Below are 27,813 nucleotides of genomic sequence, written 5' to 3' on the forward strand. Positions count from 1 at the left end.
AGGTTATAGGTGCTGTTTGCCTTGAAGGTCTGTGACTTGGTTATACATTTTTTTTAAATGTATGCTGTAACTTACAAGCAAGATGTATAGAAACATGTGGATGAATCATGGTGGCCACACCAGCGCAACACCAGCTCTCAGTATGCCCTGGGCATCAGTCAGTGGTGGAATTTCATGTGAAATTATGTTTATGTCACGACATTTCAAGTCCTGTCACTTGAAGATGAGTAATGATCCCAGGGCTGAGCTCATGCTTTTATAGAGGGCATTTACTTTTATAAAGCACAGACTATTACTCTTATTGATAATCTGAAGAACTCTGTGGTAGATGAAGAATCTGAAGACCAGAGAGATCAATCTGACCAAGTTCCCTTCTTGAAACATCTGAGGCACGACCAGGATTTTAACCAAAGCCTGCCTGTCTGAAGTTGAGTGTTACACGCTGCTAGACCACAGCCATATACGTAATCCTTAATTATAAGGACAGTGTGCCTTTTGGCTTCCAAGAGGAAAGCACCATCCTTGCTTGTGTCTTCTTGTTAAGTCTTCTCAAGGTTGATAGACCTTTTCCTCGTAATTGATTCCAGAGGATTAGAAAGAGAGCCTTGATGGCGGCAGCCTCTTATTCCAAAGCAGTCATTGACTCGCAGGTGATGAGAGCACTCATCCTGAATTGACTTGTGAGCAAAGAGAGAAACGTGTGTTAGTTTTAAAGGGATAAATGCACATTCAGGAGTTTCTGACAAAAAATATTCTCAACTGTCTGGGTTTTGAATGGAGTCTGGGGTTCTGGACAGTCTGTGCTACTTACCTAGGATGAATTTCCATGATAGATCCTTAGCTCCTCTGGCTTTGGAGCTTTTCTTCTTCTGAAGCAAGTGAAAGACCTGGACCTATGATTATATATACATTTTTAAAAAAAGAACTTGTCTCAACCTGGACAGAGATTAAGTTTTCAGAATTAATAAAATGTAGAATCAAATGAAAAATCAAAAGTACACAGAGTCAAAGTTCAGAAAATAGGGCTGAAGAAGCAAAGTTCCAAGAGGAACTTCTAGAGTTCCCAGAGTTCCTTCTAGCCACGGGGTGCCAGCTGTTTCACCTGTCACCTATTTTACTTGCATCTGGACAGGTGACAATACTTATTTGTACATGCTTGTTTGGTGTGTCATGGTATTGTGAACTTTTAGAAAAATCTGTGTACTATTTATATTTCATAGGTTAAGATTGTGGAGAATTTAGAATGATTCTCATTGGACCACTTTAACTCCGCCCTAGTTTAGGCTTGATACTTGTGGCAATTGAATGTTCTTTCCAAATGGAAACGTCAGGGCATTGGCAGAGACGTGGGCAGGTTGCTAATTTCCCTAGAGAGGCTATTCTGAACTTCACCATGGTGGGCAAGCTGTACCGTAGTGTTTATGCTTAGAGAAAGAATTTTTGTTAAGTAAATACTTCCTCATTTGATCACTTCAGTAACCCATGTGAAAGTCCCAAAAGGGTATGGTTTATCTGATATGTTCAAAAAAAGAAAATTGCTACATATGAAATAGAGAACAAAGGGGGAAAACAATTGGAGGAGAAGAGGATTGCCTTATGAACGCTTTCATGAATAGTTAACAGGGCTGACTGGAGAAAAATAATGAAATCAACAGTTTACTTTTAGAGTCATCTTACCTCTCTTTTCTGCACCCTATTTCTTTCTTTTCCTAGACATTGGCTCCATACCTAGCTTCCTAAAGACACTGAACATGTTTTCCAACCAAAAATAGAACACATGAATTAACAACAGCAAAAAATTAATGCTTTTTCTAAGAGCAATAGGCATTCTGTGAGATACAGTTTATATATTAATGTGTAGGAATTTTGAAGACATTTTGATAGTATATAAAATATTAGTGCAGAATTTTTGACGACTGAAAATATATTAAGAAAACCCAAGGTGTTTGATCTCTGCATCTAGACACCTATTTCTTACCCAAATCTTCTATTAAAACTTAAAAAAAATTCCTGAAAGGCCTTGCTTTCAGCTGTCATTAAGGAAGGCGCGGACACCACTGTGTCAGTGGCTGATAGTAGTTTGTATTACTCTTCCTAGAACAATTGGCATTTTTCTAGAAAACTAAATAGATGGTATTATCCTTAAGAAATGGATCCTCAATGGTGGGGTTTTCCAGCTTGGTCAATGAGTATATAGGAGGTATTGTGCAGATTGCTGATACCATTCTTTCAGAAGTAAGCTAAATGGAGTATTTCTCAGGCAGTGACTCATCAGATGGCTAATATCTTTGGGAGAACCATGTGTCAGATGAGGTGTTCAAGGTTTGGTGAAAACCAAAAAACAATAGAAAAAAAAAATTGGTGTTGTCATAGCTATTTCCTCTACTAGGAGTTCCTCATATGCTGCAAAAAGCCTGTGATGTAAATTACCACAATTGAAATTGGTTTTTACTTATGCTTTATTTATTTTATTTATTTTTTTAATGGAGATACTGGGAATTGAACCCAGGACTTGTGCATGCTAAGCATATATTCTACCACTGAGCTATATCCCCACCCCCACTACATTGGTTTTTGTCCTTTTTTTAACCTCAGGAAGAATTTTAAAACAATTGGTTGTTAGGCTGAAGAACTAACTAAAGAATGTGTGTGGGACTTGCCTTTGGTGTAGGTTATGGGTTTTCTAAATTGAAATATAGTTGACGTACAATATTATGTCAGTTTCAGGCATACTACATAGTGATTGGACATTTACATACATTATGAAATGATCACCATGATAAGCGTAGTAACCCTCTGTCCCCATACAAAGTTATTACAATACTATTGACCACATTCCTTGTGCTGTATATTATATCCCCATGGCTTATTTATTTTAGAATTGGAGATTTGTATCTCTTAATCCCCTTCACCTATTTTCCTACCCTCCCACTCCCCAAGCCAACCATTTGTTCTCTGTATCTATGAGTCTGTTTTCATTTGGTCTGGTTTGGTTTGTTTTTTAGACTCCACATATAAGTGAGGTCATATGGTATTTGTCTTTCTCTCTCTGGCTTATTTCACTTAGCATAATACCCTATAGATCTATCTGTGTTGTCCAAAATGGCAATATTTCTTTTTTGATGGCTGAGTAATATTCCTCTGTGTGTGTGTGTGTGTGTGTGTGTGTGTGTGTGTGTGTGTGTGTACATCTTCTTTATCCATTTATCTATTGATGGACACTGAGGTTGCTTCCATATCTTGGCAATTGTAAATAATACTGCAGTGAACATTGGGTCACATATATCTTTTCCAGTTAATATTTTTGTTTTCTTCAGGTAAACACCCATAGGTGAAATTGCTGAATCATATGGAAGTTCTATTTTTAATCTTTTGAGGAACCTCCATACTATTTTCCACAGTGGTTGCACTAATTTACAATCCCACCAACAGTGCACAGGGATGTGGAGACATCTTTGCCAACATTCATCATTTTTTGTCTTTTTGATGAGAGCCATTTGGATGTGTTTGAGGTGGCATCTTATTGTGGTTGGTGTAGATTGTGTTTTAAAATAGCAATGCCTGTTTAGTCTTTAAAAATACTTTTGTAGTCCTGTTTATATTTACTTAAGAAGCAGAGACATTCTTTTTTGCATTAGAACGTAGGGAGTATGGGGGTGAAGATACGATTTTCCCATCTCCACTCACTCCCCAATCTAGAGAAACATCAGGATGGCTCCAGTCCATTCAGTTTAATAAACAGCTGTTGAAGACTTGCTGTGCTGATACTAGGTCTGCAGAGATAAAAAGAAACCCATCTCTGTTCCCAAGGAATTTACTTTATAAGGAAGTCCGATTGGGTAGATCAACACATCTGGCTTGGTATATATTTATGAATATTTTAATTCATTTCTATTCCCTTTAAATTGTAGACTTTTCTCCTTTTACTATATTCTACATTACATCCAAATGTTACACCATCTGCTTGCCTGACACATTACAAATGTGGATTACTGGACCAAGCTACACAAAGTGCCACTGGACTTTGACCCCATACTCCCCAGACCCCTGCTGGATTTTTAAACCCCTCTTGAAGAAGTCCAGCAGAAGCAGTGTGGGAGGCTGAGCACAGGGCTCTGCTGTGGACCGAGCTGCATGAATAGAACATGCCATGTTGCTTGCTCTTGTATGGACCTGCCGCCATAGCATGTCGTAAGAGGCAGAGTCAATTAAAAAACTGTCTTCTTTTGGAGAAATTAGACATTTCTGTGGGCCAGTTTCTGATGCCTCATCATTCTGACATGATGAAATTAATAGCTGAATGTAAGCCCTCCCCCTCCACCACCGTCCCTACAATCCCCCCATCACCATCAGTCCTGCAACCTGTAAATACGGAACAAGCATTCCTTTACATGATATTAATGTCTTTATTATCTAGAAGGGGCCTAAACCTTGCCAGAAAGCAGAGCTGTTCCATAGTAAGCCTTTCTGATTTTGTGGTGGACCTTTTGTAACTCTGATCTGTGTAATGTGGGGTATGCTGCACGGCCACAGTTACGTGAGTAGGCTGAGCCAGGCTGCTGGACTGGAGTCTTGGTTTTGCCATTTCCTAGATGTGTGACGTGTTGCAAGTTACCTTCCCTGTGCCTCAGTTTCCTTACCTGCAAAATCAGATGATAACTGGACCTGCCTAAGAGCCTTATTATAAGAATGGATTGAGCAATGCCTGGTCTGTAGTTTATGCTCAATATAAATAATAATATAAACAGAAGACCAGCTTCTCTCTTTTAGGGGCCTAGAGATCCCAGGGAAGTAGATTTGAGCTGACCCATGTAGTAGAACCTGGAGGCTCCACTGCCTTCATCTCAGTATGATGAAACATGCTCATCATATTTTCTAAGAAATAAGCTGACCTTGTTCCCGATTGCTCCCTTACTCACATCAGGTTGTAGGCAGTCATCTCTGGCTTCTGTGCCAGCTAGGCTCCTGATCCTCCGCAGAAGAGGGAACACTTTACTGGGGCAAAGGAGCCTGTATGTGGCTGGCAAGGACCACAGCCCCCAGGACTGGGTATGCACAATGCCCTGTTAAAGGTTTAGGTGAGAGAAAATTCAAGGACGTGTGTGTAAATAGTGTGGATTGAGTGTTTGCTATTTCATGTATGTATCCATTCATTCATTCTTCACAAAGCCCTTTGGGGTTATGAAAGTGAGGCACAAAACTAATGAAACTGGGGTACAAGAAAGTCAAGCACTTCACCCAAGTTCTTACAGTAAATGACATGGTGGGACCATCCTTTGACCTCATGCTGACTGGTTCCCAAGCCTTTAGATTGAACTGGCCCCCTTCCCAAATGCTTTTGTGAATTACATTTGGTGTGTTGCCATCAGCTTCTGCTGGGGGTCACTATAAGCAGAAGTTTTATGAAATCTGTCTGTTTGGATGTTACGAGCATAGGAACAGGATATTCTGTGTCACACAGTATCTTCCTTGTGGGAGTCTTCCAACAAATTTCTCTCCATTCTTAATAATGAAAATAGGTAAACTCCCTGAGCAGATTACAGATTACTCTGCCTTTTTTCCCTGAACATTGTAAACCGCACTCTTTTGAGTTGATTACTAGAAAGCTAATAACACTTGTAGCCCATCCTCGATTTCTCGTTATAGTTTTGTCAACCTTGCCTTCAGTTTGTCACTATCTTTTCTTTTTATTTCATTTCACATTTGAAAGTCATTTTTAAATTCAGATTATACATGCACACGGAAAATGTCCAAGTGGTGTAGAAGAGTATAAAAATGAAAAATCTCCTTCCCTCTTTCCCCCACCAATTCCTACCCTTAGTTTTTTAAGTACTTCTTGTGTATGTGGAAGATATGCATTAATACTGTATATGTGCATTATTTTGAATAACAGAATCAAGCTAATATACATTGTCAATCACATTATTTTAAAATTTCTATTTTAACTAGAGAAATTATAAGATGTGTAAATAAAAGAAAAGTTAATGCTAACCCCTACCACCAATCCCCATCTCTCCAATGTATGTATGCAACATTAGCACTCCTCATGGTACCTAATGTTATTCTAGTATTATCTTTCTATATTGTCTGGTTTTTCTTCTTCTTTTTTTTAATCACCTGAGTTCTGAACTCTTTGCAAACCTGGATTGTGGCTTGTTCATTATAATGTCCCTGGTGCCTGGCACAATGATTAGCACAGAGTGAGCATTCAGTGTACAGTTAACACAATCCCCCACTTGAAAGAACATATATATGAAGAAATGAATGCCATTTTCTTTGTCTAGAATATTCCAGAAAAGAACCAAAATGGAACCTCAGTATTGCATTGTGACACAAAGCAAGAAAACAAATTATTTTCTACTTAGTGGAGGAGAACACTCAGATGGCATGAGAATGTGGAAGTGCTCTAGTTGGAATGAGTGTGTGCTTCCTGTTGCAAATACAGCAGCAGGGGCACGCCAGTCCTTATACAGGCACTTGGGAAGCGTGTGGAATAGAAATGAAAATTCTGTACATGTGTACGTGGCTGGCTGGGAAATGCACTCAGCAAAACATTCAGCACATCTGTTGAGCAGCCTTTATGTGTGGGACCCTGAGTTGCGTTCTGAGGACACTGCGATCAAGTTGTGGTTCCTGCCCTTAAAACTTCTACAGACAAGGGAATCTAGAACCTAACTTTACTCCCTTCCCTGTCCCTGTCCCCAGATAACAGAGATTTGAGAGAACTTCCCCTTTATGTTACCACATGCCTGGCCAGTTACCATCTATTGAGCTTTCCCCTCCTCTATGTTCTGTCAGTCTTTCCTTTTTATAAGGTCGCTGGTAATGTTTTTACCTATAACTAGTAATGCTTTATCATAGTAAAGCTTTTCTTTTTTTCTTCTGAAGAGTATGATTGGAACAACTATTATTGATTAAATGTCTTTAGACTGTATTCCAGCCTCTGTAAGATGTATGAAACAAACATATAGTAAGAAAAAATGTGTTTATAATATATTCTGACCACTCCTGGTGACTTTTTAAATATGTTCAAAGGAAGTCTTTGAATAGTGTGTCTTCTTTGTGAGAAAAACAGTAGCAACGCCGTCGTTCTCTTTGGGTGTCCATTTTCTCTAAAGATTTCACACAGTCTGTCCCTGTTACAGAATCTTTTTCATTATTTCCTTTTTGCTTCACTTTGGTTCTGAAGCCCTTTGAAAGAAAAATTTATCTAGGTGAGTTTGTTGCACTGTGTGGGGGGAAAGTTGACCTGGAAGCAATTTCAAAGTTGACCACCTTTCTCCTAGAGTATACGCTATGATCTCTTGAAATTTGATGTTTAATCATAAAGGCATAATAATTAGAAATGTCTTCTGATTTTAATGTGACAAAACCAAGAATGGTATGTTTAAGTAAATCTAATCTGTAGGGGGTTCCTATCTGGGATGGAGGTGGGGGTCAAGGATCCCATGTGGTCAGGATAATTTGGATTACTTCTGAACATTAGCAGGTCTGGGGTATCTGTGTCTCGAAAGGTTGCAGGTGTGACTCAAGAAGGGAAAAGGAGAAACTAAATTAAATTCAAGTATTATTGTATCACAACAATGAACACGCTAGAAAAATGCTTATTTAAATTTGCTATCGTTGATGCCTTTAGTTATGGTTCCTAAGTGAAATGAAGATTAAGAAATCATTTCAATTAACCATGTACAATCACCTGCTAGACTATCAGCTGGAGAACTGTGATATCTATTAATTATAAATATTTCCCAAGTACCAAACGCATCATTTGTAGACAGGCTGTAATTTACAAGTTATGGGCAATGAGTGGAAAGGAGCACAGTGGTCCCCATTTTTCACCTCTGACAAGACCTTTCGCCACATTTAAGGTTTCAGGAAGGCACTCGACAGTCCTTATCTTCTGCTTGTATTTCCAGTTATTCATTAGTAGTTCAGAGCGTTATTGTTTCTCTAGAGCAAATTTAACCCTGACATTTTCACTCCTCAGATTTAGAATTAGATTTTGTCTTTCTTGCATGCATCCAAGGCAGGCAATGTAAAATTATCAGGGATATTTAGCTAAGAATCACCAGCACCTTTGAAAACAAGAATCCCTGCAGAGAGCCAGCTACACGAAGTAATGAGATACAGAAGCACTAATACTGCAGGCTTCCCACTGGGATGCAGCACAAATGTCTGCATAGGATGCTGCGTGCAGCTGTGCTTGATGGAAAATGTTACATTGGCGGTGCTTTGGGGCTGCTTTTTTCTGTCTTTTTTTATTATATTGCTAAGGATCCATGGATATAGTTTTCAGATTGTTTTTACCAAAAGATTTATGCAAATTGATGGGCTTACAGTTATACTGCTCTTTCTTTTAAATAAGCATATTCTGTTCTCTAATAAAACAGTTGGCAACACATCAGGACAGACTTACTAAAATCACTGAAATCTCAGTAATAATTGTTTTCGGTTGAGATCCTTGAGCCCTGGTGTATGTTCAAAGCTATCTCTATTTTTGAAATTTATATACAGTTTCTCATACTCCTACAAACCTGGCTTTTCTGTTTTATTTTTGCTAGTTAGAATACACTTTTTTCTGAGCAAAATGCAGTTATTTTGGAGCCAGTACATTTCACATACTTTTTTGTGTTTTCTGTTGATTTTTTTAAATTTTTTTTAATGTGTGCATGTTTGCATTTGAGAAATGAAGACATTTTACCAGTCATTAAACATTTAACATGTGTGATTTTTTTATTGCAATGTAAAGTGCTGTTTTAGCTACGATTAGAAATAGGAGCTTTATTAGAGTTGTATTGCATTTTAGCAGGAATTTGCTTTCCATATTAACTCTAGAGTTAACATAAAATATATGGTTAATCCATAAACGTCCTCAATAATGTATTTAGCTCTTACTGATTTCTGCATTCCCCACAATGGTTTCTTTTGGCTAGTACAGTTGTACAGTTAAATAGTAAATGAAAAGCCAGTGGGGAAGTGTGAAAGGAGTCCAGCTTGTGAAAGCCTGGCTCCGAGGCAGTGTCTGAAGGGAGCAGCTATACACAAAAACCCTGGAAAGAAAACTAGACTCCGAGCCGGGCTCCACCAGCCCAGGCTCCCACAGGGCAGGGAACCTGTTGTCCAGTCTCTGTAGCATCCTGCCAAACATGTGGCTGACACATATTAGAAGCTTAATAACTATAGAAATGAAGATGCAAATATGCCATGTGGAGTGGTCAGACTTAGCCAAAGGTCTCAAAATAAGGCCGGGGATTAAAAAATATTTATACATTATCCCAGTGGTACATGAGAGGGAGCGTGTTGTTAGGACTATGGTTTCTTGGTAAAGCTAGGACCCCCTTCAGCTCAGAGCTGTAGGCAGTTGATGCTGTTGCACATTTACTTAGCACTGTGTGGTTTTCTTCTTCAAAATCTGATGCTGAAAAGACGCTCTCTCTTTGCCTCATCTACTGCGAGAATGAAGACTACTCTCACCAATCAGACTGTCGACATTCCAGAAAATGTCGACATCACTTTGAAGGGACGCACAGTAATTGTGAAGGGCCCCAGAGGCACCCTGAGGAGGGACTTCAATCACTTCAATGTAGAACTCATTCTCCTTGGAAAGAAAAAGAGGCTCCGGGTTGACAAGTGGTGGGGAAATGCGAACAGTAGCCGGTTCTTTTCTATCTGTAGTCATGTACAGAACATGATCAAGGGTGTTACACTGGGCTTCCGTTACAAGATGAGGTCTGTGTATGCTCACTTCCCCATCAACGTCGTTATTCAGGAGAATGGTTCGCTTGTCGAAATCCTAAATTTCTTGTGTGAAAAATACTCACAGGGTTTGGATGAGGCCAGGTGTTGCTTGTTCAGTATCTCAAGCTCAGAAAGATGAGTTAGTTCTTGAGGGAAACAATATTGAACTGGTGTCAAATTCAGCTGCTTTGATTCAGCAAGCAACGACAATTAAAAACAAGGATATCAGAAAATTTTTGGATGGTATCTATGTTTCTGAAAAGGAACAGTTCAGCAGGCTGATGAATAATACCTAAGTTGTCCGGGTACAGAAAGAGCAAGATGCCAGATGACTCTTCAGATTCATTTGTGATACCTTAAGGATACAATAAAAGCAGTGTTGATTGAGGGGGGGAACCTGATGCTTTTGAGGTACTGATTTGTAGTAATGCTCCCAAAGTTAAAAGTGATAGTACGTATTAAAACCCATTTTTAGTTAGGTTGGTGACTCAGGGCTTTTGGACTTCTGAAATCCTATACTGTTAAGGGTTATAGTTTTAAAGTCATGCAGAAGATCATAGGAAAATGCGAGGGCAGTCTAGTAGTTCAGAAATGCTACTGGAATGCAGACTTTTGAAAACAATTCTGATCTAAAATTCTACATATTTTCTCAGTAGAGATTTTGGAAACTGTATAAAATGAATGTATGTCGATTTCTTTACTGTCATTCATATACATATGTGTCCTGGTTTACTTTATATTATTCCTTACATTTTCACTTATTCCGTGGTGTTTCCCCGTGTCTGAGTAATATGTGACAATGTTATTTTAACAGTTACATAATAAACCATTGTGTGCACGGATTCACCATAATTTACTTAAGTATTCTTGTAGTGTCATGTATAATGCCAACTTTAAAAAAATCTCTAAATCTTTCTCCAGTCTTAAAATTATTGGAATCTTTTTGTCTTTGATAGATTTGGAGTCGGTTGAAAACAAGCAAACACACACACACACCCCCCTCCCAAAGAATGCTGCTTTTCAGTAACAAGGAATCGCCACCATATTCCCTCTTTCCCCTCTCCCTGCAACTGGGCACAGCTGGCAGAGAGAAAGGATGCTTCTCCCTCTGTCTGGGAGTTGTAGGAACTCCATCCAGCCATTCAAAGAAGCCTTTTTGCTTCACCCCTGTGAAAAGCGGCTGTTACCTCTCAGAGCCTGTTCCCCCTGCTCCCGACCTGGACACAGTGCTGCCAGCTCAACAGCCCTTGCCTGCCTTGCAGCCAGGAGCCACAACCATATGTGGGTTCATAACATGCATGAGAAGAGCGGTGGAAAGTGTCTTCCGGGAAGCCTCTTCAAAGGAGAATGCAAGGACCTTCCTTATTTCTTCCTGCTTCCTCCCACTTGGATGTGAGGGCCCTGGGAGATTTCTTGAATCATAGGAACTAGGCCCACACCCTAGGCGTGGCAGAGCCATGAGTTAGAAGGAACCCAGGTCCCTGATGACTTTGTGGCACCATGGCATCACAGTCCTGGCTGGCCGAGCTCCAGACATTTTAGGAAACACACGAGTGCCTGCCTTTTCTTAAGTCTTCACTGCTTTGAGGTGTTCTGTTCTATGATGCCAGCCTAACCAGTATCTTTTCTAGGATCTGTCCATGTGACTATGTAAGAGATTTCATGGCAGAGGTGAGTAGAAAGGTTCACGAAAAGATGGTTTTTACTAGTAAACAACCACACATTCTGCAAGTGCATATTTCTCCCCAAGTGTATGAATCTCACAGTTTGGACTTCCCATAATAATTGCTTCTACTCTAGCGAAAAAAAAATTAAGAATGGAAGATGGTGGATATAATAAAAATTATTCAAAAATTTGCTGCCATTTACTAGCAATAATCATAGTATTAAGTGGTCACCTTCACTGACTGAGCACTTTCTATGTGTCCACCACTGTGGAAGCATGTTACACGGGAGATCTCCTGGAATCCACAGCACCCACAGGTGGCAGGAACTATTATATCCCTTTAGCAGATGAGGAAATTACTCCCCAGCCCTGCCCTGGTAATCCTCATCCCCCTTATCCCGTCTCCTTTTTCTTTTTCCTCTTGCCCTCATCACTTTCTCACTTGCTGTATAATTCACTGTCTCTGTTGGTTTATTGTTTATCACATGCACAGTAGAACAGAAGATCTTTGAGGCCAGGTGTCTTTGTGTGCTCACTGCTGTATGCCTCACACCAGTGATGGTGACCAACATACAGTAGTCACACAACAAATTCTCACTGAAAGGAAGTAACGTGTATTACTTTGCTCAAGAAGACTCTGAATTGTTATGCTGTATTATCTTTCAAGCTGCTTGCTTTCTCAACTGTTGACAAAGTGCTCTTCTGAACTGGTTATTGAATTGCTTGACGTTTTTAAGGTAATGTTCTCTTTTTAAAAAAATTTTAATAGACTGTATTTTTTGTACAATTTTAGGTTTAGTGAAAAATGGAGCAGAAAGTACAGAGCCCCCCTCTATCCATCCCTCTGTGGTATTAACATTTTGCATTAGTGTGGTACTTTTTTTGATTTACAGTATTGTGTTAGTTTCAGGTGTATGGCAAAGTGATTCAGTTATACATTTTATATATGTGTGTGTATATATATATATATATATATATATATATATATATATATATATATGTATGTATATGTATGTATATTTTAGATTCTTTTCCATTATAGGTTATTATAAGATATTGAATATAGTTCCCTGTGCTCTACAGTAGGTCCTTGTTGTTTATCCATTTTATATATAGTAGTGTGTATCTGTTAATCCCCAAAATTTATCCCTCCCCTGCCCTTTCCCCTTTGGTAACTATAGTTTGTTTTCTATGTCTGAGTCTATTTCTGTTTTGTAAATAAGTTCATTTGTATCACTTTTTAAGATTCCACATATAAGTGACATCATACGATATTTGTCTTTCGCTGGTGGTGTGATACTTTTGTTGTAGTCAGTGAGCCATAGTTTAGTCCAGGGTTCACTCTTTGTGCTGTGTGTTCTGTGGGTTTTGACAGATGTGTAATGGCATGTATTCACCATTACAGTATTATACCAAACAGTTTCACTGGCCTAAAAGTCCTCTGTGCTCTGTCTGTTAACCCCCACCCTCCAACTCCTGGCAATCACTGATCTTTTTTACTGTCTCCATAGTTTTGCATTTTCCAGAAAGTCATATAGTTGGAAACTACAGTGTGTAGCATTCTCAGACTGGCTTCTTCCACTTAGCAATATGCACTGAAGGTTTCTCCCATATCTCTTCATGGCTTGATAACTCATTTCTTCTTTATCACTGAATAATATTTCAAAGTATGGATGTACCACAGTTTATCCATTCACCATTGGTATCTTGGTTGCTTTCACACTTTAGCAATTGTGAATAAAGCTGCTATAAACTTGCATGTACAGATTTTTGCATAAACATTTAAGTTTTCAATTCATTTGAGAAAATACCAAGGAAGGTGTTTGCTGAATCAAATAATATTCATTTTGTGTCTTAATAATGAAACTTCATTGAGATCCAACACTGAGAAGCAGTTTAAATCTGAGTGAGGAATGAGTGATGCTGTGAGTTTCCTTTTTCAGACTCTCGTCTCCTAAGATTCTCCTAAAACTAGATTCCAATGCCATGTATAAAAGATGTGAAAGGTGTATGTAAAAAATATAAATACACTTTTTCGAAAGGGCTCAATCAGCTTTCATGTTGTCAGTACTTCATAGTACTAGTCAGACATAATCTTGGTTTATATTGTACTATACCACACTAATTAAAGGGCACTTACACACATTCGATAATCTGTGTAAATTCTCAGCAAAAATAAGCATATGTGTCACAAAGAGCTGGCAAAAACTTTCACACGTGACATGGTAAAGCTCCTCTGTTTTCTACACTATGGCACACCATTCTTTTATTTTTTCTTTTATTGCAAATTGGAGAAACTAAGCAATGTATATGCGGATGGGTACTGGCTGTGTCTAACAAATGATGTTGCCCATGCTGTCCGAGTGGCGGGTAGAAAACCTTCAGGCAGGGAAGCCACAGACCTTCTCTAACACTGCGCTTTGTCCAGTTCTGGAGCACGGCTGAGGGCGGAGGAGGATGGTGACGCATCCCGAATCTGCTGGCCCGGCTGGCTTATATGCGAAGTGGGCTGATGCGTGAGGTTTCCTGCCACACTTTTCTTGATCCAGCCCATCCCTGCCTCTCGAGCACCCCCGCTGCTTTCTTCCTTGTCCCACTCCTGCCTTCCTTTACCAAACATCAGCTACCGATTCCGCGCTCTTGGTGTATTTTGCTGCATGAAATACACTCAAAGACTTGAGTGTATTTGTTTCCTCTTTCCTTTATATAAAACTCCTTTACCCCTGTGAGCTGTGTGTGTTTGTTTGTTTGTTTGTTTGTTTGTTTCTCCTGTCGTTTTCTGATCTGGCACCACTGTATTTCTCTCCCAGCCCTGACCACTCAGGGTCATGATTGATTCTTTCCCGTGTTCCAGATCGGGGAAACAGAGTAAGCAAAGACATGGAAGCTTGTCGGGTGAGCCTCTGTTGATTAAGCAAGTATTGGAGTGCTTATCTGTTACAAGTGCTAAATCCAAGATAATAGGCTAGGTCCTCACGTAGTTCTGGCGCATGTGGAAGGCAGAAAGGTGAATAGATATTTGCAGCAAAGTGGATATGTGTTATTAAAGAAATATGAATGAACTTCAAGGAGGCTTGCTTGGGCAAAGCCATGAACAGTTTTATGTAACTTGGGCATAAGGTCTACATTGTGTTTGGTGGGGCCTTGTAGGCAGAGACACAGATTTGAAAAGACAAATCTAAAAAGGTAGGTTGAAACCAGGTTATAAATTGCCTTGAAATCATGGTCGGGAGCTTGGACTCGTTGAATAATTGGTGCAGAATCATTAAATATTTTTCAAAAGCAGAATGACAAGTGAACCTGGAGTCCCAGACTGTTTTGGAACCTTCTTCTGGACTTTGCATTGGTATCCCACAAGCATTGCAACAGCTCTTCAAAACCAAACTTCTTTTCCCTTCCCTTTTATTGCTCCACTAGTGTTCCCCAACTTATTTGTGGGCATCACAGTCTGCAGCAGCCAACCCACCAGAGATCTTGGGGTTGTCTCCACTTCCTCTTTGGTCAACAAGACAGCGAATGCCAATGACCCTTTCTGTGACACTGTGCTCTGGTTCATCTTCTCCTCTCCACTTTCAACTCTAATCTTGTATCTGGTTTAGCACCATTACATTACCCTGATTATTCTTTAGTGTACAGAGATTAGGTAAGTTACTTTACTTTATTGCTTCAGCACGAGGCTGACATGCTATGAAATCTTTTTATAAGCTTAGAGTGATATATATGCCACTTGATTTTTAAGGATTTTGGAAACAATATCAGTGTATTAAGAATTCACAGGATGAGTACTATACACCATTGAAATCTCTTCCTGACTTTATGTGTCCCTTAGTGTTGCTCTCTATTATATTAGTTGACATTAGCTTTGGAGCATATAGCAAATAATGATAATGATGATTATGGCTTACATGAGAAAAAAGTTTATTTCTCATTTAAAATAAGTCTGGAAGGAGTCAGTTGAAGTCTGATATGATGGCTCCAACATATCATTAAGGCTCCATTGTGTCTTTCTGCTCCAGTGTAATAGTGTACAGCTTCCATTTTCAAGGTTACTTTCTGGTACAGAATGGCTGCTGTGACTCCAGCCATCACTTCAATGATACAGTCCCCCCAAAGAAGGAAAGGTAACAGGTAAAAAGTTGCTTGTCAGCTGTGTCATCTCTCATGTAGCCTTTATGGACATCCCACACACCATTTCCACTTCATAGGCCAGAACTCAGATATAGAACTAGATACTTCACTGCAAGAAGACTGAGAAATATCTCTTTGTTTTTCCAGGAGACAATGTGCTCAACCTAAAACTGGGGTTCTACTACTAAGAAAGAAAGGGGAGAATAACGTTGATATAGGTAGCTGGTGGAGGAGGGCAAGCAACTCTGCTCAGGACAGATAAAACTGTCTTTGTAATGGGCGGAATAAACCTCTTATCCCTGGTACTCTCCGTGTCTCCTTCAAGTCTTAGAAACTTAGACTATGTGGCTGCCATTCTAGAAAGCACCTTTATTAAAATAAACAGGAAAGTCACCTTCGAAGGTTCACTTTCTACTCCCCTACTTGTCAGGTCATGTGAAGTGCTGAGAACTTAAGCTCCATTCTTCACAGAAAGGTGGGAAAACGCAGAACAGCTAAATTAGGTGGTGACAAACTGCTTTTCTGTAAAATTCCTCACTTGGTGCATAATGTGTTGTAGGTTCTGTAGCTTTCAGCAGCTTACCTCGGTGCAGTAGTTCTAACCCTGCTCCAGATCTGAATCACTCAGGGAGATGGTTAACAGTACACCTAACTGGGCACAACCCCCTAGGTTCTGTCTTTATATGTCTGGAGTTTCATCATATAGTATCTTCAGTCTAAAAACATAGCCTCAGAGTTCTGATTATACTACCGGTATAATGTCTCCAGTGAATTCACTTCTGTATTACTCACTGTGTTGTTGTCTTCTATTATCCCAGTATGTTGTGATGTGGGTAATCTAAGGAATAAAATCAATGACTCCTCTTCCTAAGCTGTTTTTTGCTTAAAATACTTGCCTCTCTATATCTTCAGTTTCATAAAACCGGGTATGGTGATCATCATGGCCATTTTTAGAGCAGAGAATTGAAACAGAAAATTGCACTGTTTTTATAGTTGACAACATGTCAATTTAAATTAAGAAGCAAGTCCATACAGTAAAACAGTGAATTTATCTGCAGTATTTTTTTTTTCCTTTTCATTCTCTAATTTGCCAGAGAATGCCAGCCTTGCTAAAGATCTGGGTCTCAGTGGTTCTTCCTATCACATTACCATCCCTCTTTACTGCTTTTTTTAAGGAAAGTCATAAATGAAATCAGCCAGGACCAGACCTAAGGATGCAACTTAATACAAAAATGACACAGACTGATAGATTTAGAAAGCAGAGGTGGCAGTATTACCAGTGAAAAGCTAAAATACCGCTCCCTTCTCCCCTTATTCATGCCTTCTCTACCTTTGTGTAACTGGCTTACTTTATTTCCATTTAACTAAAGGTAGGAACCAGAAGGTAATGGAGTCAAGACAGAAAAGTGAAAGTTACAATGACAGAATGTCTCCTTCAAGTTGTTACTCAAAATTCCCCACTTGAGTGAAGCCTTCCCTGGCTACCAGTGTCCTGTCCCCACCCTCTGACATTTCATATCCCTTTTCTTGCCGAATTTTGTCTCCTTACACTTCATCACATCACATCACACTGTGCATTTTTGCTTATCTATCTTGTTTATTGTCAGTCTCCTCCACCAGAAAATAAATTCTGCCAGAGCAGTGATTTTCTGTTTGTTTGGTTCACTCCTAAATCCCTAATGCCTAGAATAGGACGTGGCACAGAGCAGGGGCTGGATGAGTGAACGTTATTGCATGATAAATAATAAGAATATATTAGGCATTTAATTGTCTTGGCGTTCAGTTTGTTTTTAGACCACTTATTGAAGTGATGTCATGTAGATAAATATAATCCTAAACTAAGGAAATCCATGCTACAGCTGACCTTCCCTTTGAGTTCCCTCTTCTTACTGCTGGAGCTTGTTACAGATGCCAGTTTTCTCTGTATGTAGTTTTTGATTACTTCCTGTTTGAACTAACTGTAATTTTCCTCTCCTTGGGTGTCCTCTTAGTTTTTCCAGGAATAGAATTACACTCAGTCCCATTAGAAAACAATTTGATGTTACAGTTTCTATCTTGGGTTAAAGTTTGTTCACTAGAACAGTAGCTACATATAACACAATCGTGTTATAATACCATTAGGTAAAAGATGTATGTTATTTCTGTTTGTAACCAACAGCATATAAAAACAGGGCTTTTTTTTTTTTTTTTTTTGATATATGTTCTTGAATCAGAAGGTAAGTTGATGGATTCTCACTTAGTTTATATTATAAAACATGTATTTATCCAACTGGTCTCTGGTAATATTTAAGCACTCCAAAATGAGATACCCTATAGAGTAGAAGATATATTTATGGTGGCAAAACCTCTCCAATTAGAGTATCTTATAAACTCTAATTGAAGAGTTAAAATACCATTGTCATTTAACTCAATGATGCATTTATTAAAGAATAATTACACTTCAGCTTGATATGCGTCTTCTAGATAATACTTTCCAGTGATAACATAGTGTGTCTTCTCAGCTCAGTTACTAAGGTTTTTTTGTATTGAGCAAGTAAAATGTCATTGTCTGTGGTTGTTTCCCATTTAAAGATTAATTGTGCATGCTTTCTGTGTTGTAGTCCCTAGAATCATAGACTAAAGTCATGAAGTCACCTGTATACCTTAGTCTGGAGACAGATGGTTCTTGCTTGCTTCAACTTCCTTCCCCTTTTTTTTTGCATTGCCAATTTCTAGTAAAATAGATAGCATGGTTTTTCACTTGTTTACACAGGCAAGTTCTGTAATTGATAGTGTATATGCCTGAAGAATCAGGTATTTGGCAAGTACTAAGTATAACCCCATGAGAGCATAAACCAAACTACAAGAAAGTAAACATTGGTGGGTCAATAATGTAGATGTCAGTGAACTCAGAAATTCATTAGGGATTGAGGTAAACAACCGAAGAAGCACTTCAGAAGTACAAGCATACCTTGTTTTGTTGAGTTTTGCAGATACTCCATTTTTTTCCAATGAATGTTTGTGTGGCAATTTGACGTTGGACAAATCTGTCAGCACCATTTTTCCAATAATGTTTGCTCACTTGTGCCTCCGTGTCACAAATTCAGTACTTTTGTGTCACAACTTGGCAATTCTCACAGTATTTCAACCTTTTCATTATTATTCTGTTTGTTATGGTGATCTGTGATCAGTGATCTTTGATGTTACTGTTGTAATTGTTTTGGGGATTCACAAACTGCGCCCACATAAGACAGTAGACTTAACTGGTAAGTGTTGTGTGTGTTCTGGCTGCTTAGTGACTGGCCATTCTTTTGTCTCTCTCCCTCTCCTGGGGCCTCCCTGTTCCCTGAGACACAACAATATTGAAATTAGTCCAATTAATAACCTTACGACGGCCTCTAAATGTTCAAGTGAAAGGAAGAGTTGCACGTCTTTCACTTTAAATTAGAAGCTAGAAATGATTAAGCTTAGTGAGGAAGACACATCAAAAGTCGAGACAAGCAGGAAGCTAGGCCTCTATTGCCAGTTACCCAGGTTGTGAATGCAAAGAAAAAGTTTTTGAAGGAAAATATACGTGTTTCTCCAGTGAACACACATATGACAAGCGAAACTGCCTTACTGCCTATTCAGAAAAAGTTTACTGGTCTGAACAGAAGATCAAACCATACAGAACATCCTCTTAAACCAAAGACTAATTCATAGCAAAGACCAAACTCTCTTCAATTCTATGATGGCTAAGAGAGGTGAGGAAACTGCAGAAGAAAAGTGTGACGCTAACACGTTGGTTCACGAGGTTTTAAAAAAGAAGCCGTCTCCATACCATTAAAGTGCAAGGAGAGTCAGCTAGTGCTGGTGTAGAAGCTACAGTTGGTTATCTCAAAGATCTAGTGAAGATAATTAATGAAGGTGGCTACGCTAAACAACAGATTGTCAGTGTTGATGAAGCAGCCTTCTGCTGGTAGAAGATGCCATGTAGGACTTCCATGGCTGGAGAGGAGAAGTCAATGCCTGGCTTCAAACCTTCAAAGGACAGGCGGACTCTCTTGTTAAGGGCTAATGCAGCTAGTGATTGTAAGTTGAAACAAGTGCTCATTTACCAATCTGCAAATCCTAGAGCCCTTAAGAAGTTATGTTAAATCTTCTCTGACTGTGTTCTATAAATGGAACAACAAAATCTAGATGGTAGCACATCAGTTTACAGCATGGTTTACTGAATATTTTAAGCCCATTGTTGAGACCTACTGCTCAGGAAAAAATCATTTCAAAGTGTTACTGTTCATTGACAATGTACCCAGTCACCCAAGAGCTCTAATGGAGATGTACAATGGAATTCATGTGGTTTTCATGCCAGCTAATACAGCATCCATTCTAGAGCCCCTGGATCCAGGAGTAATTTTGACTTTCAAGTCTTACTATTTAAGAAATACATTTCATAAGGCTATAGCTGCCACAGATGGTGATCCCTCTGATGGACGTGGGCAAAGTCCATTGAAAACCTTCTAAAGAGGATTCACCATTCTAGATGCCATCAAGAACGTTCATGGTTCATGACAGAAGGTCAAAATATAAACCTTCACAGGAGTTCAGAAGAAGCTGATTCCATCCCTCATGTGTGACTTTGAGGGGATCAAGACTTCCAGGGAGGAAGTCACTGCAGATGTGGTGGAAATAGCAAGAGAACTAGAATTAGCAGTGGAGCTTGAAGATACATCTGAATTATTGCAATCTCGTAATAAAACTTTAACTGATGAGGAGTTGCTTCTAATGGATGATCAAAGAAAATGGTTTCTTGAGACAGAATCTTCTCCCGGTGAAGATGCTGTGAAGATTGTTGAAATGACAACAAATGATTTAGAATATTACATAAACTTAGTTGATAAAGCAGTGGCAGAATTTGAGAGGATTGATGCCAATTTTAAAAGAAGTTCTATTGTGGGTAAAATGTTATCAAAACAGTACTGCATCCTACATAGAAATTGTTTGTGAAAGGAGGAGTCAATCAATATGGCAAATTTCATTGTTGTCTTATTTTAAGAAATTACCACAGCCACGCCAGCCTTCAGCAACCACCAACCTGATCAGTTCAACAGGCATCAACACTGAGGCAAGACCCTCTCACAGGAAAAGGATTATAACTCACTGAAGGCTCAGATGATGGTTAGCATTTTTTTTAGCAATGAAGTGTTCTTAATTAAGGTATATACTTTGTTTTTTTAGACATAATGATATTGCACATTAATAGACTACAGTATAGTGTAAACTTTTATATGCCCTGGGAAACCAAAAACTTCCTGCAAAATTGCTTTATTCCTGTGGTCTGGAGCCGAACCAGCAACAGCACCAAGGTGTACCTGTGCAACAGAAGATAGAAGGAACCTGGTTCTATTTGCATAGAAAGATTGGTCAGTGATATACTGTGGCTACTTGGCCATCTTTGTTTTTGCCATATAAATAGATCATATAAGATGACATTTTCAGTATCTTGCCAATTTCATTAATCACCCAGACTTTCCATCTCATTGAGTTTTAAAAGCTGTCTCTCTTCATCTAGAGAAAAGCTTTATCTTATATTCAGCAAACCACATCTGTATTGCTGGTTCAGCCCCCTGGTATAATTCAGTTGCATTAATCTATCTGATATATCTTTCAGCTTCCCCTCCCCACAAAAATAATTACATACTTTTGGAAGATCAGAAGCTGGGAAGACAGGAAGACAGGCTTGATTAAAATCAGAAACTGAACTGCATAAAGATCAATTCCTTCTTTGTAATTAACTCAGCAACTCAAAGGATAATTTCTCTATCGTAATTAGAAGATAAATAATATATAAGGATGTACCACTCATTTAAAGGATATAGTTTGAGCATTTGTCCTATTAGTAATGAGTAATGGTAAACTGAATTGTGAATTCCCTTCTGAATTTTAATATATGAAAGTGGCTATAAGGAAAGGGGCAATTATTTTTCTAAATTAAAATACCATCATCAAATTTTCATCCGTGTTTAATTTAGAAAATTTTAATCTTCAATAGCAAACATAATATAAAACTTGAGCCTCACAGATAGAGGACACTCAGAAAAGCAGTTACTCACTTTATGACTTTTATTCACACAGCATCAAATTGGGCAAAGTGAACTTTTTATTATACTGATTACTAATAATGCTCCAATTGTGTTTAATAAGAGTGACTTAATTTTTATTAGTGATTCAAAAAATCTAAATTGCAGTGGATAACTGGAGTCCTTCCAAAAAGAAGGAGAAGTGGGGTCTCCGGCTGATACTGAATTTCCATTTGTGGGGTGGCAGAATCTGCACCGTGGTCAGAGCATGGCAAACCAGGACTGTCTGTGGGGGAGAAGGTGGCAGAGAAGATGGGGAAATTTAGGGCTTGACGGATCTTAGAAATTGTGCATTCCACCTCCTAATTTCACACATGAGCAACCAGACATGTGAACTGACTTACCACTGTCACGCAGCTGTTAATGGCAGACTGAGGCCAGACAGTGGGGCTCCTGTGTCTGTCCTTTCTGATTTTCTCTGTCCCAACATGTGTTCTTTTAACAATTGCAGGAATGGGGAAACTAAGGAACTTTTCTCTATTTCTAGATTCCCCTGCCTTTCAAAACAAAAGTGGTGTTCTCAGTTAATGTAATTGAATGTTACAGGTATTTGGCTACTTTGCAAGTGTCTGAATTTTGTGTTTTCTTGCAGCTTTCTCAAATAATGACAGCACGGTACAGTTTTTTCTTCTAACGTGTTCCTCATGAAAAATATGTGTCTTCTGTAGCCATTTATGGTCATATCTAGACAGAGGATTACTGGCAGTTTAGGAATTCAGGAAACCTAGGACTGTTTCTAATTAATGTGTTTGGATTCATGATTCATATAATATAGCCTATTACAGATTTTCCAGTATAATACACAGGCACAGTGACAAGATAACATATTAAAAAGTCAAATTTCATACACAAGAAAAAAATCAAGTTGGAAGTGCCCAATATTTTCAAAAGAGAGTGAGCAATGGCTTTTCACTCTTACCTAATTCCTTTAAAGTGTTCTCCGGAAGATGATTTTTAAGTAGCTAGACCTTAGCTCAACATAAATTCATTTTAAAAACTTGATGACTTGTGAAAATCCTGATGGTCTCTTCAGCTGTATTGTCTCCAAGGCCAACCCTTATTCTCTTCCCACCACTGTGCATTATCTCACTAAATATTGCATATCGCTGCCATGAGCCCACTCACCTGATTTGACTCTGTGACTTTGGATTTTTGGGACGAATTTTGGCGTGTTAAGGGCTGGGACAGGTGGAAGAGGGAATGCACCAAATTGAGTGTCAGATACAGGTGAGGTGACATTGCACGTGCTGAGGGTTGCCTAGTCGGCGGGAAAAGATTTGAAGGAACTCATTTACTGGGAGCCAGGGCTCTTCCCAGTGTGTGTATCTGTTGCCTTGAATTGGTCAGGATGAAGACTCAGCTGCAACAGTAATGTAGCAGAGAGACCCAGCGGCACAGTGGCTTAAAGAACAAGGTGTGTTTCTGCCTCTTGTAGGAGGCCCGGGCCAGCAGGGCGGCTCTGCTCTGCACCATCTTTCGAGGCTTGGTTCTCTTCCATTTCATTGCACTGCTATCCTTAGCATAGTGGTTTTCAGACTCTTTGGTTTCTGGGTCCCTTTACGCTTGTAACAGTTATACAGGATTTTAAAAAGCCTTTCTTAGTATTATTCCTATCTATTGATATTTATTTTACTAGAAATTAAAACTGGCTAGGGGAGGTGTAGCTCAGTGCTGGTGTGTGCCTAGCAGGTCCTGCATTCAATCCCTAGCACCTCCATTAAAAGTAAGTAAATAAATAAAGACCTAATTACCTCCCCTGCTGCAAAAAAAAAAAAAAAAAAAAAAAAAAGTGAAATACTTTTAATTGTTAAAAATAAATAAATAAATAAAATTAGTCATTTTAAAAGTTTAAAAAAATTAAAACTGGTAAATTTAAAAGCATTTATTAGTTTAATTAAAATAACAAGAAATCACTATATGGTAACATAAATAACATTTTAAGAAAAATAACTATGTTTTCTAAAACAAAAATTAGAGATTTTCGCAATCACCTCGAATATATGGTTTAGTGGAGGAGAGCTGGGTTCTCATTCCTGCTTCTGCATTCAGTCTGTCTTGTAGGGGATGTGTATGGAGTTGGGGGAGGGCGGTGTTTGGTTGATTTACATGAAGAAAATCTGGCCCCATAAAGATTTGTAATTGGAAAAGGTAGAAATATCTGAATAGAATTTTCCAGAAAACTGTAGATATTCTTCCTTGATATGATGCCAAAACTCAAGAAGTCATTTCTTTAACATCACTGAACTTTTTATACCTAGTTACATTAATGTCCATTGATCTCTTTCCCTTTCATCCATGCATGATTTTTTAACATCATGCGTTGGTCATTTAGAAATTACTGGTTCACTGAGTTAAGTATATCTTTAAAGTATTGACACATGTTATTATAAATATCAAGAGCAAAAAAATATCAAAAGCATATTTGTCATTGTTTTCACTGATCTTCTCAGAAGAGTTTTTAACAAATGGGAAGCTGTTAGGAATATAGAATCCTATATATATATATATATATATATATATATATATATATATTCCAAAATACTAATATTTGCTTGAAAGCTTGAATTTTATTGTTGGCAACAAATACTATCATTTGCTGTTCCGGAAGTGACAGGCTTACTTTGTTCATTTTTAAGAAAATGTCTGCACATACTCAATTCAGAGTAAAAAACCATTGTGAAGAAAAATAAACTGCCAAGTTGTCACTCACATTTCATTCTTTTAAGTCCCTTGTTTTGTTTTTTCATGTTTTCTCCACCTTCACATTCTTGTTTCTTCCTGTCCTGTGTAAAAGTTAAAGGTAGGAATGAGAAGGCCTGTCTATACATGGCAGTGACACATGTGTTACCAGCCCTTCATTCCCAGTGATGCTGGCAGCCTCTAGAATAGGTTGTGTGGCTCCAGGAGGCCAACGAAATTGCACCTGGAAGACTGATCAGGAGGCAGTGGGGTGGAGATGACATGCCACACACCTGAGATGTTATGGCATGGAGACGGGAATCAGTGGAACACACACAGCAAGGTGCTTGGCCTGAAGAGAGCAGGGCAGCTTATTGGGAAGTTTGGAATTAGTCCTCTGTGGTCACAGTGGACAGCCAACCTAGCAGGAACATGGACATTTCACCTTCTGAGTTGGAAAGGAGGAGAAGGCATTTAAGGGGTTTTTTTTAATCCTCTGGCAAATAATGCAAGGAAAGGAGTGATTGGGGGAGAATGATGTTAGAAATATGACATGGTTCCTAAAGGATAAGGAAGTCTATGTTCTTCTTCCATCTGGTGGGTCCTCTCCTCTATCTCCTGACTGTCTTCTGCTCGTCCTTCTGGCCTCAACTACTGTGGGCACCACCTAGTGGAGCCACCCCACTCCCCCACATTGCCCTTCACGACTGTGCTGGTGTGTTTTTGGGGGTAGAGGGGAATAATATATGATACCCTTTTTTCATCGAAGTGTAGTTAATTTATAATGTTGTGTTAGTTTCTGGTGTGCAGCATAGTGATTCAGTTATACATATACATGTTCTTTTCCATATTCTTTTTCATTATCGGTTATTACAAGTTATTAAATATAGTTTCCTGTGTTATACCATACAACCTTGTTGTTTATCTCTTCTGTATGTAGTAGTGTGTATCTGCCAATCCCAAACTCCCAGTTTATCCCTCCCCCCACCCCTTTCCCCTTTGGTAGCCATAAGTTTGTTTTCTGTATCTGTGAGTCTCTTTCTGTTTTGTAAGTAAGTTCATTTATACCTTTTTTTTTAGATTCCACATGTAAGTGATATCATACAATATTTTTTTTTATCTGTCTGACTTCCTTCATTTAGTATGGTAATCTCCATGTCCATCCATATTGCTGCAAATGGCATTATTTCGTTTTTTTATGGCTGAGTAGTATTCCATTGTGTATCTGTACACCACATCTTCTTTATCCAGTCATCTGATGATGGACATTTAGGTGGCTTCCATGTCTTGGCTATTGTAATTGGTGTTGCTGTGAACATTGGGGTGCATGTGTCTTTTCATATTGGAGTGGGTGTCTTTTTATATACTACTCCTCTGCATCCTGTGTTTATCTCTGCTGCAGTTTATCATGTAATTGTTTTGGTTTCCCAGGAGATGGTAAGTTTCCAGAGAGTGGAGGACTTGTCCACTATATCTTCATGCCTAGAAGAGTATCGGATTTATGGTAGCCACTCAGTAAATACTTGAAAGAGTTAGTGAATGAGGAAGGTGCAGTAATATTAGCACAAAGATACTAGGATGTAAGCAAATTGATTTAGAAGTGGTAAGAAAGAGGTTGATGATATGTATCTTCAAAATGAGAGTAGATGAGATGGGTGGCTAAGTGATTGATCATCATCACTATAATGAATGCAAAGTTTATTATGTATTATTTGCTCATCTTATCATTTTCCCCTTTCTACTTTTTCTTAATGGAGGATTTAGAATTAAGTTATTGACAATTTGTTTATACTTCAAATATCACTGTCAAAATGTAAATACTCTGAAAGCAGCTATCTCATATAGTAGCTTTTAGTTTAAAATAATTAGAATGATTGAATAAATTGAAGATTGTAATGTATTATTAATACTATTAATGTTATTTGTAAGTATAGAACAACTTGTGTTTTCTTTTTAATGGTACCTGTTAAAAGTACATGGACTTGGCTTCTTTTTATTCTTCAATAAGGCCTGTTAATTGTAGAAAACTATAGCTACAATTACTTTGTGTAATTTAATATTGAGATACAAACTTTCATTTTTAAAGTAGGAATTACCTGAGATAACCATTACTCAGAGATAAACACTAACTTTTTGTAAATATCCTGCCAGGCATATTTTGTGTGTGTGTGTGTATCTAAATATATATCTACTTTAAACATGAGGTACCCTGTATATCTACCTGTAATTTGATTTTAACTTAAAATATGAATATGCTGGTTATATTATTAATATGCCATCTGATATTAGCACAGCTGTGGTGGACAGTTCTGTGCACTTTTGACAGTAGCCCACGTCAGATACAAGCTGTGCCGTATCTCTGCTCTGCTTTCTCTGAAGCTGCAAAGGTTCCCTAGACACATGGGGTATGGGAGTTGGTGGATAAATGCCCCAGCTGCCCTGTACTATGTTGGGACAGTCATGAGACATGTGCTACATAATTCTGCAGAGGTCCTCAGTGGACTTGAGGTGCAGTTCCCTGCAGCAGTAGCCAGCGCACTCCTGAAAACCATATTGAATTTTCTCCTTCATCAGTCTCACTTCCTCCATTTTTCCAGTTCTGTTTCTTGGAATCACCTGTCAAACAGCCAGCCACCCGTGTCCTCATCTCAGAGTCTGCTCCCACAGAATCTCAACTAGGAACATGCCAACCTCAGATTATTAAACAATTAGATTTATTTCAATTTTCCATTACTAGAAAAGGAATTGTAATGGAAATCCATGTACAAATGCCTTTACTGTGAGTCTTTACAGTAAGTGGTGCATTAAAGGATTTGCAGATTTTGAAGACCAAATTCCTTTTTAGAAAGTTTATTCCAGTTTGCAGTGTTGGTTTCCTTACACAGCTAACCCCTGGGTATGATGAGCCTCTTTAAATATTTGCCAGACTCAGGTAAAAATTTTTGTCTACTTTTAACCTATAATTTTTACATATCTTCGGTCACATATTCTTTTGTTCAATGCGTTTCCTGTTTGTTTCTTTTCCCCATTTTTCTGATTAGGTATTTAAATATTTTAATCAATTTTTGTGGGTGCTGTACAAATTAAAAGTCTTAATCCTTTGTCATAAGTTATAAATTACTTCCTTAAATGATCTTTTGACTAATTTTGTGTTTCTTAATAGTGTCCACTTAAAGAAAAACACACAACGTAGGATTTGTGAGGTTGTTTTTTTCAGGGTCTTATTGAGGACTGCAGTCTGGGAGACAGCTCTGAGGAACTGCTCTGAAGAGATGGGGGAGGAGCCAGTTTATATATGATTTTGTTTTTTATCTAGGACATACATGCAGTCAAGCATACATCTTGGTGAAAGATTATTGCTAATACCAAAGAACAGATATCTTAAGTTAATGATTTTGGTGTTTTTCTGTTTGGGAAGATGCACAAATCTGGGGTCATTGACATTCTTCCTGAGATACGCATCTAACTGTCTAGGGGCCTGTTTATCCAAAGCACAGAGGGCCT

At 38.5% G+C, this 27,813-nt stretch overlaps 1 protein-coding gene and 1 pseudogene across 3 annotated transcripts in view; both read left to right on the plus strand.

The window, feature by feature from the left end:
- CERS6 (ceramide synthase 6) overlaps positions 1–27,813 on the plus strand; it is a 278,288-nt gene that overhangs the window by 179,772 nt on the left and 70,703 nt on the right. The gene's annotated exons all lie outside the window — the stretch shown is intronic.
- LOC105091100 (large ribosomal subunit protein uL6-like) lies at positions 9,429–10,103 on the plus strand (annotated as a pseudogene).

Source organism: Camelus dromedarius, chromosome 4 (genome assembly GCF_036321535.1).
Source record: "Camelus dromedarius isolate mCamDro1 chromosome 4, mCamDro1.pat, whole genome shotgun sequence".
Taxonomy (NCBI): Eukaryota; Metazoa; Chordata; class Mammalia; order Artiodactyla; family Camelidae; genus Camelus; species Camelus dromedarius.